We start from the raw sequence: 21,584 nt of genomic DNA, 5'->3' as shown, positions 1-21,584 counted from the left end.
GAAGTACAAATTCCAGCATGAACTGCTAGTCTCTGAACATTGCTGGCAAGGCATGCTGGGACTTGTTATTCTGTAACTGATGATTAGCACCTGCCAAGTTTTCTAAATACAACTTTTTAAGGAGTCATAATAGACAATAAGTGGAAGAGTCTCAGTCTGAACATAATAGGGACCAGGGTACCTTCTCTACTTTCATTGGAAATGGGCAAACTGGGCTTGTGAATTAACTTTTATGTTAACAAATATAAAACAGATGTTCCCCTGGCAGGACATTTATTTACTAGTGATCACAGCAAAGGCAAACCCAGAGAGGTATATAAGGGGCTATACACTTTTTATTAACCCTTTCTAAATGACTATTTTTCTCATTTATGTATAAATGGCCACACAAATCTGCAGCACCGTACAGTGGGGAAGTAGAGCACATTCGAAGCCCACTATCCTGGGAACACCTCTATTCCCTGAAGCCATGTGCCAGGCTGCTCTAAATGCTGCTTATTAAATTGAAAACGAAGCGCAGAGTTATTAAATAGTGCTATATGTGGAGATATGGGCAGGCTCCTTGCACCAATGCTGAGACTATATGCAACTTGGGACATGTAGTTGCATAGCTGCTGAGACCCACAGGTTGACTAAGTCTGCACTACACATATGATGGGTTAGGCACAATATCCCAACGTTTGGGATACTGACACCCATTATACCTACAAAAAAAACCGAACAGTGAAATAACCACCTAATTAAAATGTACACTTACCTTTAACCCCGACGGCGGAGATTACCAAAACCTCTGCTATGAGTCTGGTGCTAAATGCGAAGATGCTGGATAGCAGCAGTTCATTCTGACGTCACGTTAGTTACCGACGTTCGGCGCACTGTAACCGTAACCCTATGCCTAACCCTAACCCCTCTCCGTAATCCGTAACCGTAACCCCTAACCCATATCCCTAACTCTAAACCTTAACCTTAACCCATAACCTTAACCTAACCCCTAACCTAACCCCTAACCCTAACATGAACATACCACTTTAAATGTAGATGTCGCTGTCTTCGTTCACATCAGATTGAAGCGCCGGCATCCAGCATCTTTGCATTTACCAGCAGTCGCATAACAGTGGTTTCCGTAATCACCGCCATTGGGATTAAGGAAAGTGTACATATTAATTAGGTTGTTATTTTGTTTTTTTTTGTAGGTATAGTGGGTGTCGATATTTATTACCGCCGCATATGATATGAGTTATGTGTTAATTACACATGCAGGGTTTTCGAAGTAAGTCTTGCAGGAATGGTGGCACCAGGGAAATGATATTGTTATTGTGAATAAAATGATCTGATTGCACACTGTTGCAAAATCTGTTGGCATTATATAAACAGTGATTTATAATACTAATGTCTTTAGTGACAGTTCAGCTGGTGGTGTAGGGTGTTTCTATGTGGTCCTGTAATTTCTAGCTACGCCATTGACCTATGTGCCGAATGAACAGGTCATTTGATTTTTCTGCCCACATGTCAGTGCTTTGATGAATCTATTGATTGATATGTGTATATCCAATGAACGTGTGTTTATATAATTATGTTAACTGTATCATTCTATCATACAATAATACTGTAATATCAGGAAAAAAGCATTGCTTGCATGAAAAAGTGCTACCCTATTGCAGTTGTACTTTTGTTCCAACAGGTGGCGATCTGACATAACTATACCAATTCACTGTAAGTTTACCTATATAGCTTACTAAATTATGAAATTGTTTTGAGGTTTTTATGGAAATGTTTTTATTAGAATAAAACAAGTAGTTTCAATACAACAATAAGAAAAACAGTTATTGTCTTTTGTACATGATTTACAATTAAAGTAGTCAGGTATAATGTAACTCAAGAAACATAATTACATGACATGGAAAAACAAATTGATGGCATAGTGATATAACAACTAATATATACAGCAACTTTAAAACTGTAATTCTTTATAAAGTGACATAAATCCCTTAAAAATACACTTAAATACATGGTGTGAAAATGTCAATTATATAAATATAATACTAATAGAGAATAATAAATAACAATAGACCACTGAAATGTCTACTCTGGATCTAATTAGGGACAATCATCTCTGTGATGCAACCAGATGATCCACTCTGCACAAATCAAAGGTACATCTACTCCCGGGAGATGCCTCTGGAAACAAGAACCTTAAGCGTGAAAGGAGGAGGGAATGTGATGCAAGGCGGTGGAAAAACAATAAGCTCAGTTTTGGATGTGTTGAGCTTGAAGGCCAGCACAGTGGCTCAGTGGTTAGCACTTCTGCTCACAGCACTGGGGTCATGAGTTTAATTTCCGACCATGCCATGGCCTTATCTGTGTGGAGTTTGTATGTTCTCCCCATGTTTGCGTGGGTTTCCTCCGGGTGCGCCGGTCTCCTCCCACACTCCAAAAACATACTAGTAGGTTATTTGCCTGCTATCAAAATTGACCCTAGTCTCTCTCTCTCTCTTTCTCTCTGTCTGTGTGTATGATAGGGAATTTAGACTGTAAGCTCCAATGGGGAAGGGACTGATGTAAACGAGTTCTCTGTACAGCGCTGCAGAATCAGTGGCGCTATATAAATAAATGATGATGATGATGAAGTAGTGCCCAGTCAAGTGTGGATGGCAGAGAGGCAGTCGGACACATGGGAGAGGAGATAGGGAAAGAGGTGAAGGAAGAAAAGATAGATTAGTGTGCCATTCACATAAAGGTGGAGGTGGAGTTGTAAACGGAGACTGCTGCATTAGAGCAAGACGAAGAGGGAGAGGGAGTGGTTCAAGGGTGGCTGAGAAGAGGGAGAGGTCAACATCATTGCGTAGTGTCCACAGGGTTTTTGGTGTGGGAGGGGGAGAGGAAGGAAGGGAAAGGTGGAAAGAGAGGAGCTTATGGCTAGAAAGCAGGAATGATAAATTAGAGAAGTGGGAGATGAGGAGTCACAGAGGTGAATGAATACAATGTCAAGGGCATGCCCATCATGGTGTGTGGAAAAACGTCCAGTGGGCGAGACCATGTGCTGAGGTGATCGAGAGGAATTTGGAGGTAGAAATACCACTGGGGTTCTAAATAGTGATGTTGATATCCCCAATGATGAGGGTGAGTAGGTTGGAGAAAAGAGTGTACGGTGCGAGTCTCAAAGTACAGGTGAAGGAAAGGGGAGGGACATGGAGAACAATGCTAATTGTGGAGTTAGGAGACAAAAGGATGCCTTGGTGGTCATCAGAGCGGAGAGTGTGTGTAAAGGACAGAGGGCAGCACCAGAGACACTGCCAGATAGTGGGATCCATGTTTCAGTGATGGCAAGTAGGTTGAAGGAATGCCCAATTCTACCCAATAGCCAGTGTAAACTTCTGCTCTTCTGTAAATGTATTTGATTGGTCTGACATTTAAGTATACCTGTGTAAAATGAGGCTCATGGCACAACCAAGGTTGATTTTGCAATGTGTCTTATCCATTTTATGTGTTGTAACTTAGATTCTCTGTATCCATAAAGTAGGAAAATCTATCTATCTACTGTTCATATAACTATTTTAAGAGTTATAAACCAAGGTTCATATCAGCAGCATATGTCACTCTGGATGCTTTAAGATGTAAGAAAGCCAAGGGCAAAGATCGCATTAATTAAAAGTTCAGTTTTTGAACTAATGGCAGGGCTATGTAAGGGTTATGATGAAACAGCACCCAATTAAAACTTTGGGCATCTCTCAGGTACGTCTTTCTCAGTTGTATCTTTTGCACAAGCTACAGGTCAGGTGTCAGTGCTGAGTGATAGTGATGACAGTCGTGTATGCATGCTATAACATGTGTTTGCAATCAAAAGCAACTGTACAAATACATTTTATGCATAGTAATCATTTAATAACATTCTGATAACTGTATTTCATGGGGGAAAAACCTAACAAAAAACAAACTTTTTTTTTTTAATGTTTCTCCATTAATTATATTATTAACAGGTGAGAATAATTGAATCATTTTTTTTTCTGTGCTCTGCTGGGACTTTATATTCCATTATGTATTGTATGTATCTTGCAGTGTACTGTGCCTGTCTCAATACAGCAAGTGTAGAGTGTATTTGCACCTGTATTCAACAATAGATCTGCCTGTGGATGATTTTACATGCGTTCTTTAAAAAAAGGCACAGTATGTTTATTTTGTGAGCCTTAATAAATCATTTATGTTATTTGGATAGGTTTATTAGATCTCATGTTTACTACTCAGACATAAATGTAATTTCGAAATATTTGCTCTGTCATATTCTAAAATGTAACAGGACTCTAACAGATCTGAGAATGTTCAGTGTTCCTTTGTACTAAACATTTTTAACTAGGAGCTCGAGGAAATTACACAATTGTTAGGCTATGCCGTTCCAAGTAGGAAACTGTAATTCTAAACAGGGTTTATTCTTTTTCCAAATCTCAAAACAGCACGTTTTTTCCCAGCATCCAACAAATCTTATCATGACTAACCTAGTTTATGGTTCCCATAACAATGCAGTGATTCTGGTTTAGCAAAAATGTGCAATACTAATAAAAATAAATCAAATCATATAAACATAAATCAAAAAATAATATATATAAATGAAAATAAAATATATTTTGTAAATAAATATGGCAAATCAAATGATTACACTTGGTTACTAACAAGTCATTATAATGTTCTATAATGTTGAGATAATATTAAAATATTTAGCATTATTCAAATTGATCTACCAGCCCAAATTTCCAAATTCTTAAGCTTGTCCGCACACCGATCAGGGCTGTATTTACTAGATGGGCAAAGTAGGCATGTGCCTGGGGCAATTCTATTCAGAGGAGAAAATAATAATTATTTCATTTTTTTACACATACTCTTTTACCCCTTTTTTTTCTTTTGCTACTGGAATTTTACCAACCTGCCTTTATTCCTAGTAGAAATTAAGGACGACTTTGGTTTACGGGGATGTTGGTTTGTGGGCATGAGCATATAAGGTGCAAAATTACTAATTAAAGCCATATTCTTTCACAATACCCAGAGGAGTAACATCTTAATACAGCCAAGAAGCCATAAGTATGCTGTACCAAACTGCTCCGTGATAATGCTGATATTTGCTGTTTATGCTTCATATAAAGCCAATTTGTACTGAATTGAACCTCTCACATATTCATGTACATCGTTTGTATTGACTGACAGCGCTATCAAATCTACATTGATATGCGCCTAGCCAGAATCTGAAGCGCTGAAGCATTACTGTGCTGAAATGAATGTGTATAAAGTATTCGGCCTGAACCTCTGCTATTAATTGTCAACAAAAATAAACCCCTCTAGATAAGATTAGGAGCTTGTGAAGGACAGAAAATGTAATACATAGAAACATAGAGTGTTGACAGCTGATAAAGACCAACAGGCCCATCTAGTCTGGTCTAGTAATGGTTTATTTTCAGTACTGACAAGCATTTATCAAAGTCATGTTTAAAGACCAGCTTATTTATTATGCAATGAGTTTGCACTACCTATTCTAGCTAATGGTCTAAACAAAATTATATTGACTACTTTTTCTACTTATAATGCTAAGTGGACTTTATTTTATTTCACACCTTTCTTTCCAAGAGGAAAACACACTAAATAAGTCACTAAAAAGATTATATCTATATATAATAGTGAAAACCTTTTATGAAATTAAAAATAATGGCAAATATATTTTTCTCCTCCGGCCAGATGAAAACCATTGCTTCAGCATAGCGGTTCCTTTACATCTTGTAAAGGGGTGATTTCTATCTGCTAGATATTTCACTGCCTCTGAATGGTAAGCACTTCAGATACCAATACAACAAATTATGCTAAATTGCTGTCTACCAGTGATGCACAGTTGTTAACAATATTGTCTCTGGGGTCATGAGTTTCCGACAAGGACCCTATTTGTGTAGAGTTTGTATGTTCTCCCCGTGTTTGCGTGGGTTTCCTCCAGGTGCTCTGGTTTCCTCTCACACTCCAAAAACATACTAGTAGATTAATTAAGTTATGACAAAATGTACCCTAGTCTGTCTGTGTGTGTGTGTGTGTGCTAGGGAATTTAGACTAACAACAGAGAGCACCTGACAGCTCTGATATGTCCTGTAAACCCTTTTAATGGATCACAAATAATAGATAATTAAAACATATATACAGTTACCAACATTGGAGACCAGTCTCATTAAACAGTATTCAAAAATTACACAATATAAACCTGTCTAGTAAATAAAAGATACAACAATAGTTGGATGTCAACATAGTAATACAGCTATAAATCACAGAATGAGTTAGCTGCAATATAAGTCTTAAGAGAGATAAATCTCTATGAAGATAAAAACATAATACTTAGGTATTGTGATGAGACAACTTTGTATATTCCCTGTAATTCGGGAAAGATATTGGTAATTTAGACTGTTAGGGAATTTAGACTGTAAGCTCAAATGGGGCAGGGACTGATGTGAATGATTACAAATTCTCCGTACAGCGTTGCGTAATATAATTGGCACTATGTTAAGATATAATATTAATAACAATAATAATAATAATAATAATAATAATAATAATAATAATAATAATGTCATACTTTACAAGTGCAATATATTGTTTTTAGTCTCAGACATCCATTTGCTAATATTTACAAACCCTTTGCATGGTTAGTAATCATACTTGTCATATGGGTAGTGTATTAGTAAAAAGCTAATGATACAATTTTATGTTTTAAAAAATATAGTAAAGTAATATTTGAGTTTCACAGGAGCCCTGTAGTAATACTCGGAAAATCTCACACCTGTTTTGAAGAAACACATTTCACAGTGAGGTTCTGCCAAACCAATTGTTTTCTAGTAGTGTGTGGGAGGGTTCCTAAGCATTCACAAAGCAGATGTTTTGTGTCAGCAGACATTGCTCTCTCCAAGGGCTACAGTACATCTGTCCTGGGTTTGATATTTGTGAGAACATTCTTTTTCTACCAGAAGTGTTCCCTAATGAAATGTTTAAAGATCGCCAACATACTGAATGATAGTGAGATTCTCAAAATAAGAAATACTCAGATGGCTCAGTCATTGCGGATGTGAAGTATAAAATCCCTCCAGGAAACTGAAAATGGAAATATAATTAATTTAGGACGCAACTGATTAACCTTTATAGAAAGATATGAGAGTCCCTGGAATTAGGGAATTAAATGTGGTAAAAGCGATCTTTAAAATATGCATAAATCATGAATTTCTATAAGTACTCTGGGTTTGAAAATGCAGATGTTGCTTTTTCTAGAAGTAGTGAGGTTGTTCCCATGATAAATGAAGTAGACCTTATCAAGTCACTCTTCCACCAGCCTCAGCTGCCTTCCTCCATTCCCAGCTATTGCCACCTTCCTCTTTCATTGTCCCCTCAGATATTTAATAAACAATGCCCTTTTTATGCCGGACTAGCTGAACAGGCCATATATCACTTATGGAGGACACAATTGGAAATATAATTTTAAACATTCCCTGCAGGTTTTGGCTGTAAAACAATTCCAAACACAGTAATGTAATAATGATAGCTGTTGACAGAACACATTACCAGTTCAACCTGCAATTCTGGACATTGCCAGGATGAATGATGAGGAATAGATCTACTTACAAGTTGAGACTGTTTGGATCAATGAACAGGTATAAAGCAGAGGAGGGTTGCATATAAAGTTTGAAGGTGATGGTCCCTCACCCAGGACTAGCTACCTTACAGCAGCTGCTGATTGTTTTGATCCTGTTCTCCGCTGTGTGTGCTCACCCATCTCTCCCCCACTGACAGCTTTAGGGAAGTAAGCAAGATTCAGAGATGACAGAAAGCTACAGAGCCTCAGGACAAAATGGGAAAGGGGCTTTCAAAGTAAGTGTAAGTATGGTGGGCTTTTAATGTAGTGCTGGTGAGGGCTTGAGCTATAGGTTTAATGGTAGGGTGAAGATGGGTGGGTAATCATATATATAAAGGAGGGTAGGAGCTATTCATTTTATGGTGGGGGTTATTTATTTTATGGTGGGGATTATTTAATTTAATTTTAATTTTTAATTTTGATTATGGTGCGGCCTATTCATTGTAAGTGTGGTTATGGGACTATTAATTCTCTGCTGGAATGTTTTGGTGGCTATTAATTGAACATGGGTTTGAGTTTGGGGATAAGGAGTGCCATTTATTAAACGCGAATGCTAATTATTTAAAGGCTGGTCTGTTTGGGAGGAAATTATTTATTAAATATGGATACTATTAATTTAATATTGGGGCAAATAGGGGGGGGATATGTCTATTAAATGTGAATGCTAATAATATAATGTTGGGGATGGTTGGGGATATAGATCTATTTAAAAAATGTGAATGCTATCAATTTAATGTTGGGGGACATAGATCTATGTAATAAATGTGAATTCTATTAATGTAATGCTGGGGCTGTTTAGGGCAGGGGAGGCTTAGCGGGTTCATTCATTGCTAGACTTTCCATATTTAATGTACCTATACCCTTTTCCAAACAGGACCCCAACATTCCGGAATCCAGACCAGCAGCAACTGAGCTTGATACTTGAGCAACATCAGGTAGTGAAAGCTACAATAACAGGTAGTAGAAAGCAACTGTCCTGGTTCTGGTGGAGCAGTCCTGATTTTGTGTTACTGTTCTGCTCAGTCAGTACATTGTCCCGACTGCAGAGACAGTTGGAAGATATGACCAGTTACACAATGCTCTACTCGTGAAGGGGGGAACTGTGTGTACCTTGCAAGGGGTTAGAGAGCAGTCTAGCACTGTCTAAAATGATAGCCACACCCCATGCAGGCTGGTCATGCCCACTCTGGGTGCATGCTGTGGAAATGATCTGTTTCAGAATTCATTGTGGGTAACCAGACCACTGGGGTGTTTTAGATGTAATAAAAACGTCTGTTTGACTTGCAAGTTTATTAAGAATGGTATATGTAGAATAAAGTCCTTAGTTGATTGAATAGAATATGATATTATGGAATTTATAACTGCCAGACAAATCATGTAATCTAAGTACTGGAGTGCCCTTGTGGACTCCAGGACATAGGTAGGACCACTCGTTCCCTTAAAATACGGTTTTGGTAACATAGTTTAAATATAATAAAAGGTTCGCAGCCACATAGTATCTCTAGACACTTCTCAGAGAAGCATAATTCAGACCCCTTGGGTCTCACCATTGTGGAAGTAGAGAGATTTGATCCAACTATGAAAGGGGAAAGAGATACAAAAGATTGTGTAGAGGAGAATTGTCCTGGATGTTTAAATTGCAGACATGGAATTTAACGATTGGTATTTTTGAAGTTCATTGTGGATTACATATGTTTAGATTTTTCCTGATTTGATATGTGTTGTATATAATCCCTTATATGTTTGTGTATGTGTATGTACATATTAGAAATTAATTAATAAGGGTTTAACCTTTAAACTCAATTTACATTTGTAATTGTTGTTACTTTATTTATGTTTAAAATTTCAAGGAATCTTATGTGTATACTTTTTTATTATATACATATATATATGGACAAAAAGAAGGAGATTCTATCGCACTAGTTCATCATCTGAAACTGTAACCCCAATGAATACGTTATCATATATATATCAACCTGGGGGTGCCACCTTAACTTTATATACTAATATTTAGAAAAGGAAGGAGAAAGAAGTTATATTGTAGGTGCACTGACACTTTCTGATGATCGTATTGGATTGTAAATATAAGATATAACTTTTATTAAGTATTGGTCAAAATTAAGCGAAATATTGGTTAAAATAGATAAAAATACTCGCTATCTGTATATGTAATCTCTTATAATTTAAATAGTTTGCCTTGGAAAAAGCAGACCTTAGCGAAACGCGCATCGGCGTCCTCGCTGTCTGTTAACTTGATATCTCTCACTTTGGCAGCTGATATAATACCCCGATATACCCAGAGTCAGTTCGGTGGTATTCTTTAGGTAGATAGCAATTCACTCCCCGTATTACTTAGAAACTTTACAACTTTACAGGCTAATAGGTTATACCTTTTTAACCACGAACCTCGGTACTGAACAGTAAATCCATAGCCAAATTCAACATAAGGGGAGGTTTCAATGTTAGCTTGATGTGGTTACCAACAATAGGAATATCTGATATAATTATTACCACAGCGCTACTATAATTCCTTACCAGCATAAGTCCCAATATTATAAGAGATTACATATACAGATAGCGAGTATTTTTATCTATTTTAACCAATATTTTGCTTAATTTTAACCAATACTTAATAAAAGTTATATCTTATATTTACAATCCAATACGATCATCAGAAAGTGTCAGTGCACCTACAATATAACTTCTTTCTCTTTCCTTTTCTAAATACATATATATATATATATATAAACAATTTTTTCTGTATGTCATTTATATTTTATATTATTAATATACATAGATATCTTATTTATTTGGGTTTATATGATAGGTTTCCTTCTAGAGGGACTGTTTTATTTAATTAATTTTAGTGCCAATATAGGGGCACTATTACTTAGATTTATGTTAATTAATACACCTGTGATTGATTGCTTAATGAGAGGGTTCTGGCTCTATTTAAAGATGGACATTTAGAGAGCAAGTTATTTGGCTTGAGAAAGTCTAGACGAAATGCGTCGCTTTTTTCTCATATTATGCTTTCAAATCAAGAACACAACATTGGATCCGTTTAAAGAGGATTGGATGTATTAACAGAGTGGTTGTTAAGCTGTTCTCCTGGATCCCTTATGAGTGTTCACCGTGATTAGAGGAACCTATTAACTGAAACTGATTCTGTCTGGACAGTATTCATGGGTGTGCACCACAGCTATTCTGTTCGGAGGCAAACTATCGGTGAAGTATGAACATTATGAGCTTGTAAGTACAACACTATGTAGTCCAGCTTGTATCGCTTTGGGTGAGTTTCATTATGGAGCATCTAACGGATAATATTCATGGGCGATTTAGGTTCAGAGAGAGTTCATTAATAACATTTAAACTCATTCCTGAGTCTTTTGCTAAATGGTCTGGAAAATATACACATATATTTAAAATTTTAGATGTTTATATGAGCACCCCAATTGATTGCTGTATACGGAGGAATAAATGAACATTGCTAATAAGCACCTTCGGATTTTAAAGGAACTAAGATATTACCAGAATAGGCATCAATTGCCCATCCACTAAGAGTTAATACGTGGGTTACTAGATCCTATATCCGCAGTGGACGCACTGTGGTTTGATTTTCCAGGATCTTATGAAATTTCTGCTGTTTTTTAGATTGCCATTTGGGTAAGCCATATATATGTGGGTGAATTTATGTTTCTTATGATTTTAGGTAGTATTGTTTATAATTGTATAATAAATGATTTAATTTTTTTAATGACTCCTTGGAAACAGATTTTGATTGAGATTTTCATATGTGATTTGATATATATTTGATACCATCTGCGCAGTTCGCTGTTTTGTTTTCATGCTGTTGAAACCCCCTCTAGAAAGCCTGTGTTTGACCCTGATTTGGAGTACAATGGATAATTCAGAGTCACATTCTCCCTGTCCTATACTTTTCAATGCATCCATACCAACATCCTGATAGTCATTGGCCCACTATGACCAAGTGAGCATTATTCCAGAGAGAGAGATTCATGTGACTGCACCTGAAGTACCTTAAACCTAAATCTTCCTAATCACTATAAAAACCACTTGTCTGTCCTAAATTATGTTTGGAAAAATTTAAAGCGGAAATTACATTTACATGGTTCTGTGCAGTGATTTTCCATAAATGATTTCTTAAAGGCCCACTATACTGCAGTAAAAATGAGATATAAACCCCAAATATTGTGTTATCCTGACTTTCCCCTGCACCTCTCACAAAATACTACCTCCCCACTCCATCACAGACAGCTGAAACTCCTCCCATACCATTAGGACAATATTCTAGTGAGGTTTCGTACATGTCAAAAATCTGAGAATACAGTTATTTGAGTTACTGTGACATTACTGTCCCTGCACATGTATATGAATCAAACAATTCACAGTGATTGAGGACAAATTTTGGGGAAGTTATGGTCTTTAGTGAGAAGTTTGCAGGACTGAATCCCATCATAGAAAACACACAGAAAACATATCGAAATTCTTTACACTGCATATCTGTGTGTGTCTAGCAAAATGCAAACATGAGGTATTAGTTCATATTTTGATCAAAACATTTAAGCCTGCATCCTGGGAGGTGAGTACATCTGATTTTAACTGCATTTTAATGGTGTTTAAAGCATATAATTCAGTGTAGGACCTGCATATAATGAGGTGCCCTTGACGCTGGGATGCAGGCTTAAATGTTTTGATCAAAATATGAACTAATACCTCATGTTTTCATTTTGCAAGACACAAACATATATGCAGTGTAAAGGATAAGTGCTGACAACTGTCTTTTTGTTTTGTATACATATATGGGCATTTATATTACCATATGAATTGGAAGAGAAAGAGAGTCTTGACCTAAGAAGCACTCCAGGTGTGAAGTAAATAAACATTTAATACTAATATTTTAATGGTATGCGTTAAAAAAGTGTATGTCAGTATACAACTGATTAAAAAAGCGAAGTATTTAAAAGTAATAGTGTTGAAAAAAATAGAATTAAAAATAGTGTAACCCTGTGGTGGAGCCAATCTTGAAAGTACTGATAATAGGGAAAGATCTGCCAAATAGAAATTCCTTCCACATGTATATACACAATAGGTAAGGTGAGAAATAGTCAGGGAGAATGATTATAAGGTCCTATAGTATGGTAACTATGTTACATTTACCAAAACCCTATTCCTATTGTGTTCATGTAGACTCTAGATGGCAGTAGAACGTAAAATTCCTCCCTATGATCTTAACTCACTGGAGAATGTCCCCCTGTTATTAATAAATCAGAGTCCTAACCATAGTCAGAAGCTAAATCACTGGATATTCCCAGATAAACAAAACATATATAGCGTGGCTTTACTTATTCCCTAATAGCATAACTTCAGGGAGACCACTCATATGTGCGGTTTGTATTGTTACCTTACCAATAAACTGTACAGTGTAGTGATAAAGCGCCTTATTTTGTGTTATAATAGTGCACTTATAACCTAAAGAATTTATAACCAAAGGGATTCACCCTAATAGGAGACAGTGTAATACAGTGAAACCACTCATTCATACATCCTATATTACTGCCTTGCCACAAGGCTGCACAGTGCAGCGACAAGGTACCTTATTCAGTGTTGTTATTGTGGGTTTACAGGCAAAGGGATTCCCCTGGTAATAGGTTATAGAGTGTAGTAATAGGTCACTGTACTTAAATTTGGTATACACTTGTAGAGAGAAGGATGTCTACTCTAAAAGTAAGTTATTCCTTACAGCGATAAAGCGTCGTAGTTGTTATTACTATGCGCTTGTAAGCAGAAGCATTTGCTTTAAAGGTAAGTAATTCGGTTCAGCGGCGAGACACCGCACTGAGAATTGTGTTATTTATTTCATAAACAGAGAAAATTTCCCCTAGTAGTGAGTAGTTAGATAGAGAGGCACAGCGCCGCGATTGGCTCCGCCCACTTCCGGGTTTGACGTCACCTATTGTGACGCCGGCCCGACGTACGTTTCGCTTAGAGGCTTAGTCATGGAATTCCATTCTGACTATGGTTAGGACTCTGATTTATTAATAACAGGGGGACATTCTCCAGTGAGTTAAGATCATAGGGAGGAATTTTACGTTCTACTGCCATCTAGAGTCTACATGAACACAATAGGAATAGGGTTTTGGTAAATGTAACATAGTTACCATACTATAGGACCTTATAATCATTCTCCCTGACTATTTCTCACCTTACCTATTGTGTATATACATGTGGAAGGAATTTCTATTTGGCAGATCTTTCCCTATTATCAGTACTTTCAAGATTGGCTCCACCACAGGGTTACACTATTTTTAATTCTATTTTTTTCAACACTATTACTTTTAAATACTTCGCTTTTTTAATCAGTTGTATACTGACATACACTTTTTTAACGCATACCATTAAAATATTAGTATTAAATGTTTATTTACTTCACACCTGGAGTGCTTCTTAGGTCAAGACTCTCTTTCTCTTCCAATTCATATGCGATATATATGACCTTAGCACCCCCTCACTAAGTTGAGTTATCCAAGCAGTGAGGTTGGTTGTTGTCTAGTGCGGAGCGGTTTCTCCCTTTCCCTATTTTCCCAGCTTTTCCCTTTGGGAATACATTTATATTACCACGCAGCTGGTACCACATACAATATGGATATACCGAATGCGGGCTTATTGCCAAGCAGCTGGTACCATATATAATGTGGGATATACCGAGCACAGGCTTGTTTTTTTTCTCCGGTTTTAAATCAAAATTCTGGTTAAATCAAATATAGATGAGCTTAGGGATTGGTTATATAAGGATGTCTTTTTTTATTGAATCGACCATTCCATACATTTTAATATACAGTGCCTAGAAAAAGTATTCAGTCCACATTTAAAACCTCCCAGCCTGGGTTTATTGTTTTAGAATGTGATTTTCTTTTGTTGTGAATCACACATTCATCTTCAAAGTAAGGTAACCTTAAAAAAAAAATAGTAGTAAAACATAAAGTAATAAAAATAGAAAAACTGAAATATCATATAAGTCATTACCTTCCTTGGTCACAGCTGGCAACTATTATAGCCAGTAGTCTTCTTGGACCTGTTTCTAGAATGTCTTATAACATTTAACACCAGATGGCGCAATATTGCCTGCTCTTCCTTGCAAGTTCCTCAGTTTGGGTCACAGTAGTTAGGAAGCGGGGATGTTCAGGAAGTTTGAAATCTAGTCACAGATTTTCATTGTGTTTAAGGTCAGGTCACTGGCTGGGACACTCAAGGATATCTATTTATGTTAAACCACAGTGTTGCTCTTACAGTGTGCCTAGGATCATTATTGTGTTGGACGACAAACTTCCTCCCTAGTATATTCTTTTTGGCAGAGGGTAGTAGGTTTGTATTTGTCTGATATTTATATTTACAAAAGATATTGATTGAGAAGTTGATCGACCAATGTCTAACTTTGGTGTAGTTAAGAAACAAATTGTGTGACTTATGTAATGTTTTGCATCCATGCAATTTTTAGCTCTCAATTATATGGGGTATGAGTACTTCTCACATATACTAATTTCTGCTTTTCATTTTTTTGTATTTTAGTATTTTGTGAGAGGTCTTGGAATATTTATTTTTTGATTTAATATAATACTCAATACTTTGTAGATCTAAGTCAAAAGTTGTGTCTCTATCTATTTTTAATATACCAAAACAAAATGTAAAGTGTTGAATGCATTTTCAAAGCATTGCATGAGACTGACATTGTCTATCTATTTTAATACAGAATACATTTTAAAGTAACTATAAAGAATTCATAATGTCTTAGTTGTTTTTTAAATATTACCAAATTCATTGCAAATGAGTAACATGTGTTTGCTATTTGCATTCATGTCTTAATTGGACCCCAGTTTTGCTAAACTTCACCTGGCACATAAACACTACGCTCAAGTTATTTTGTTTAATAACTATTTTTGGGTAATTTTCAGGTTTGCATATCAATTCTGACAATTCATTCAAATTCTATGTTTTCCCGAATGTATGGTTTATGCTCTACAAAATAAATTATAATTATCTTTTCCGAACATTTGCATTAAACCATCCCTGGATGTCTAAAATCAGTCTGTAACTACCTGTTTGACAAACCTATGCTGGCCAGGCCATATGGGCACCAATTATTTTAGTTATGTTGTAGTATTTAGTTTAGGTTGACCATGTTTTGACGCACCAGTCTGTAACTCTGAGATAATATAGCCATAATTATTTGGTACCAAAGATTCTTGATAGTTCAAAGCAAGATAATATATTATAATACATGGTTTGATTGAATATCTGTGTTCCACTGGTGGTTATAAATGATATTAGCTATCCTTCTGTGTGGCTGACATAAAAAATAGCCTAATTCACCAGATGATATATAATATATACTGTTATATAATAGTCCTAATTTATTAAACTTGTTTCCTCTATTAACTACAACTCTTCTTTCTCTTGACTATTGAGGTCTATTTGCTTCATGTAGTCGTGGATGGGTAATCGCTCAAACATTATCACCATTTAAAGTAACTCAGCTTACATACAAGGTACAGTAGGAAGGCCAACACTGTCTCATGGTGATTTACTGGAAACGTTATAACATTACACAAGTTCCTCTCCTTTTTAAAGTCTGCCAACAATGGTCTCCATAATTCCGACCAAATTGTTAGCTTTTAAAACTCTTTAGTATGGCCGAAAACATGATACCAGATTTCATTCTAACAGTAAGAACAGGTTCTTGTCTTAGTGCATTATATCTTTTTTAAATGGGAGTACAATGTTTTATTTTTGAATAACCAAGGGGCAATGTGGCTTGGGTGGCAAATCTCCTGTGTCATTTTGTCTAACGGTAGCCTGCTAAAACTTTTCCTCAGAAACTTTGCTATTAATGCTCTGCCATGTGTTTCAAAATATGCCAGGAAATTGGTTATATGTTGCATACATGGTAGGTTTGTCTCATAGTTTAAGTTCCAAGTCCTTAACCTTAACTACTGGGTAGCCATTCCAAATTCAAAACCTTAAACAGAAAAGAGCGTTATTCGTCTCTATCATGTATATGATTCTGCATGCATTGAACATATTTTCATACAAGTAGCTTTCTTCGAGCTCCTGATTTATTTGGGTAATTACAACTGTGGAAAAGACCACCTATAAACAGAATCACAGCTCCCACACAAGATATGCTGTTTTGAATTGCCTAGAGTTACTTATTATACTAAGCAAGAGAGGACATATAAATGAAGCTGGTGGTTCGATCAGAAAAAGAGAGAAAAGCTTCAAGTGTGCTCATGTAAAACATTACTGAAAATACAAAAGCTGGAAAATCTAAAACAATTTATATATATGAATGACTCAAATTCAAAACTGACAAGTAAACTGATGGATGATGGTCTATTTCAGCACAAGTCTATGAAGTAAATGTCAATCAGTGGTTACCTAAAACCGCTGATTCTCAGCAGTTCACCGTCATTTATTAAACAGGCAATTTTATTAACGGCAAAGCCCGAGCAAGCTGCCGATAGTCTGCTTTTTGAGCAATCGCCGTTTGATACATTTACCCCTATGTCTTGCTCTAAAAATCCAGTTTGTGGGGCAATGACTCAAAGGGCTGCCCTCAAGATGAAGTTGCGAAGAAGTCCATTGTCCTTTTGAAAATGGTTATTTTAATGAACGATTAAGTCAGCTATAGGAACTGTTTTAAAGAATGAGTCAGTGTGGACATTTTTAAAGGGAATTTTAATGTGCAAAATAGACCTAAAAGTTCTTGGTCTGGATTGGGGATAAAGGTCCTGAGATATCAGATGCTTACCTAGCCTCTAAAATCCTCAGATTGTAGAATGTCAATCTGCTCCTGCCGACAATCAAATCATTTTCTCATTTGAAGGAGTCGCACTCTAATGGTCAAACCTTATCTTGCAGGGTGTGGCCATTGGTTAAATGCCTACCCTTTACATTGGATGTGACATATACCAATAGAATGACAGATACTATGCTTATCCGAGCATTTAGCATAGCCAGAGTTTCATAGGAGAAAAGGATTTGGCTATCCTACCTATGGATGGGCTACACAAGGCAAAAAATTAAAATGAAACTAAACCCAAAATAGGAAACACTTACAAAAACGATAAAACTAAAATACAATTTGTTTATAAACAAGAGCTACAACTAAAATTTACAAACATATATGTAATTAAGTGTTAGGAGCGTATCAGAACGAAAAACATGTTTTGTTTTGATCATAACCTAGAACAATAGCTTTCATCCAGCTGCACAGCAAATGTTGCCCAGGTGGAACTAATTTCCTGCAATGTTATGCCCCCTTTCTGGTATGTCTCACCCCTGTCTCCCAAAAGGAATACTGGGAAGTCTATGAAATATGTCAAAATCTCATGTTCTGTCAAGGTATGGTTAATATATAGTGAGTTATGTGCATTCTACACTCTCAGCTTTTGCTAACTGGGTATGTCCTTGATTAACTCTCTCCAAGTGGGTGAACTGGTGTTGTATAAGATGAGATTAAAGAAATGTCTGTGACAATGGAAATGCTCTTATTGTCTATTTGATATGTAAATAGATAACTAGGACCTGGATTGCTGTACTCACTGATTATATTTTCTCTGCTTTTGAGAGCAATACACACCATTTTGCAAGGTTACGCAGAGAGAAGTAATTTTATATATTTAGTAAACATTTTTGTATAATTATATTACTTGCTGCTTTACCCATACTGTACTAAGCAGCGAATTAGATTCTGTAGATGTAAGGCCCGTGTAAATCCACAAATTAATAACAGCTTGTGAGAATGAGAAGAATGTTACAATCAGACAAGCCATAAGAATGGATGAAACCCAGCAATTAAACTTGCCAAATAAGTTCAGCAGAGTCTGCCACACAACATGCAAATCTTGTTACAAAAACAGTAATGAGCAGTTTCAATGATACAATCGATAATGGGCATGTCCATATATTGTATATAAGCAGTTGGGTTTATGTAAATTAATATATGGTAATGAGAATAGTTGAGGCTACAATTGGTTAGTTGAAATGCAGCATCACGGGCCCTGACGCTGCAGGCACCAAAGCAGGGGTGTAGATGTCATAGGAAAAGAACACCTGTACTTTTGGATGGGGGACTGCGGAGTACCCTGCATGGCAGTGCAGCGGGGAGACCCCTCTTCCCGTATGTGTGTAGTGGGCGCACTTATAACTGTGGGTGCTACTGAGGGGGCGGGGGAGGGGGGAAGAAACTTTATGAAGTAGTTGCAAAATAAGTATCCCCATTGCAATGCAAAAACAATTTGTACAAGCTGTAAGGAAGCACATTAATAAGCACAGGTCTCTTCTTTTCTTATCCCCTTTTCTATTTTTTTTCAATTGATGCCTAAAGTAAACACATAAGACAGTAAAAATGTCCCACTTATAGCCATGAGTTAGGTGTCTGCAAAGATGGATAAATAATATGCAAAATGTAGTAAAATATAAGTACATGTGTTCAAAAGAAACTACCAGGTCACTATATATGGCTAGTCATGGATAATCTGAAGCGGTTAAAGAAGAGGATACAGTGCTATATAATGACTGAAAAGATTGATATTGCATAAAAATCTTAATTAGTCTTAAGATTTATCACACATGTATTCTACAACCACCGGCCCATATACCGTTGCAATGGCTCGCAGAGGGGAGGGAAGAAAAACAAAGAAAACAGAAAAAGCTCAGAAGAAAGATGAGGACAAGGTGATATATACATGGGCAAGCTAAAGGAAAGCACTCCTGGGGGTAAATGTATCAAGCTGTGAGTTTCCGGCAGGTTTGCCTATATCAACCAATCAGATTCTAGCTAGCATTTTGTAGAATGTACTAAATAAATGATAACTAGAATCTGATTGGTTGCTATAGGCAACATCTCCACTTTTCATACCCACCGGATTCTTTCAGTTTGATACATTTACCCTCTGGAATACAATAGCTATTCTAGCTATCACAGCAATAGACACTTAGCTCTGTGATTTCCTGCTGCTTTCTTGGATCCAAGAGAACTTGATGACTCCTCTCTATGCTTTTATAGACTGCTCCCTTAATACTACCCCCTATGACAATTATATAGGCATCACCACACCTTCCCTGCTTTGCTAACCCTTAGAGAGGCTAGCTAGTTATGTACACAAACCTCAGCTTTTAATCTCCCTCGGGCTTAATCTACCCCTCACTTCTAATAAGAGTGGATGAAACAGAGAAAGTTGTGATTTTCATTTGGAAGAAGCGAGTGCTAAATTCTAACAAACAAAGCAGGTCCACAGACACTATCACCACCGTAACATCATTGGATGTCCACAGAAATGTCCTTAGTTTAATGTTATTGGTCACTTGAGTAGGATTTTCACATTATGGGCTAGTCTAGATGTAATGCAAGGGGTACAAATGCAGTTTTGCGCACAAATACCGGGCAGATTTATATTTATACTGTGATTTAGGGTTCAGCAATTCTGCACTGATAACAACAGAAATTTACATTTTGGAAAAAAAGGGAAATGGGACATAGAAAAAAATATTCAAGGACAAGAAATGTAAATGGGACGGGGATGTCTAAAGATTGAGATATCAGTAAGTGAAACCCTGGAATATCACATAACCAGACTGTCTGATACCTATATGAATTTTGAAAGAAAAAACCCAAGAAGAACAAGTAAAGGTAACTCCTAATGTGTTCATAGCCCTATGATCTTTTAACCCCAAATCACCTTGTTTTATATTATGCCTTTAATCTGTATGCCTATGCCAACTCATGCAATGTCAGTTCTCAACTGAGAGGAATTGTAACCTTGTATCTTCCCACTACTGACTCGTAAGACAAAATGGGAGTGGACAATTATTACAGTAATGTCTAGCCAAACTTGAACATTTCAGAATTACAAATGTAAAATGTATTTTAAAAAGCTTACATTAAGTAACAGACATTTTCTTGCATGGAATGTCTTGTCTTTAAACAAATTCAAATTTGATTAAATCAAATATAATCAAATTAACCTGTTGAAATATACTAGCATACATATAATACACAAACAATGCACATCTGTACATTGATATAAACTTGTCCTAGGGACGTCTGCAGACTGTACAGTACAAACAATATACAAGCATTGAATGGGAGAACTGATGCTACCTGCTGGTGGAATGTATTGCAGCCTTTTTTCTTTTACATTTTAACTTACCCTCAAAACATGTGTAAAAATGGGGTGGTAATTTACTACTATATGGACACTAAGACCAATAAAGTCTAGAGTGACAAAGCCATGCCCAACCCTTATTAGCAGGCAATTTGGTGGCAGAAGTGCCGCCACTGCAGGAAATGTGATCACTACGGAGCCTGGAGTTGGTGGGACCCTGAGAATAGGTGGGACCCTGAGAATAGGTGGGCCCAGCAATGTCATGCCACCCCAAGCTCTCGGCCCCCCACTCTCCTTTTGAGACCCCTGCTCTACTCTCAAAAGCGAAGAACGGATTCCTCTGCTGATCATGCGCTGCCGACACATGTGCAGTGAGAGCGGGGCTTTACTGCGCAGATGCCATACCAGGAATTCACAGAAGAGGCCCCCATTCCACTCTTTTGAGAGCAAAGAGGGGGCCTGGGAGACTAGAGCAGCATCTCTAAGCCCTTACCCAAATTTTGCTATGGGGTACGCAATGCACTATTCCTCCCCTGAGGCAGTCACACATTGTACCATGAGGTAACTATCACTGCTCTAACAAATGTTGTGTGTTTAGAACCTGCTAATTCCTATTTTATACTGCGTATTCCACATACATTATACAATGTGTGCTGTATTATAACCACAATGTATAAGAACAACATTCCTTAAGAATGCACATGGCATAGTTTTATGTTGTATGTGAGACAAGACATGCAAGATCTTAACTGTTA

General features: G+C 36.8%; 1 protein-coding gene across 4 annotated transcripts in view; it reads right to left on the bottom strand.

Moving 5' to 3' along the window:
* The window catches only part of COL4A2 (collagen type IV alpha 2 chain), a 218,390-nt gene that overhangs the window by 113,303 nt on the left and 83,503 nt on the right, over positions 1–21,584 (bottom strand). The window lies entirely within an intron of this gene.

This window comes from Mixophyes fleayi, chromosome 2 (assembly GCF_038048845.1).
Source record: "Mixophyes fleayi isolate aMixFle1 chromosome 2, aMixFle1.hap1, whole genome shotgun sequence".
Classification (NCBI taxonomy): domain Eukaryota; kingdom Metazoa; phylum Chordata; class Amphibia; order Anura; family Limnodynastidae; genus Mixophyes; species Mixophyes fleayi.
Note: the sequence above shows the minus strand (reverse complement) of the source record. Positions and strands in the feature narration are given on the sequence as shown.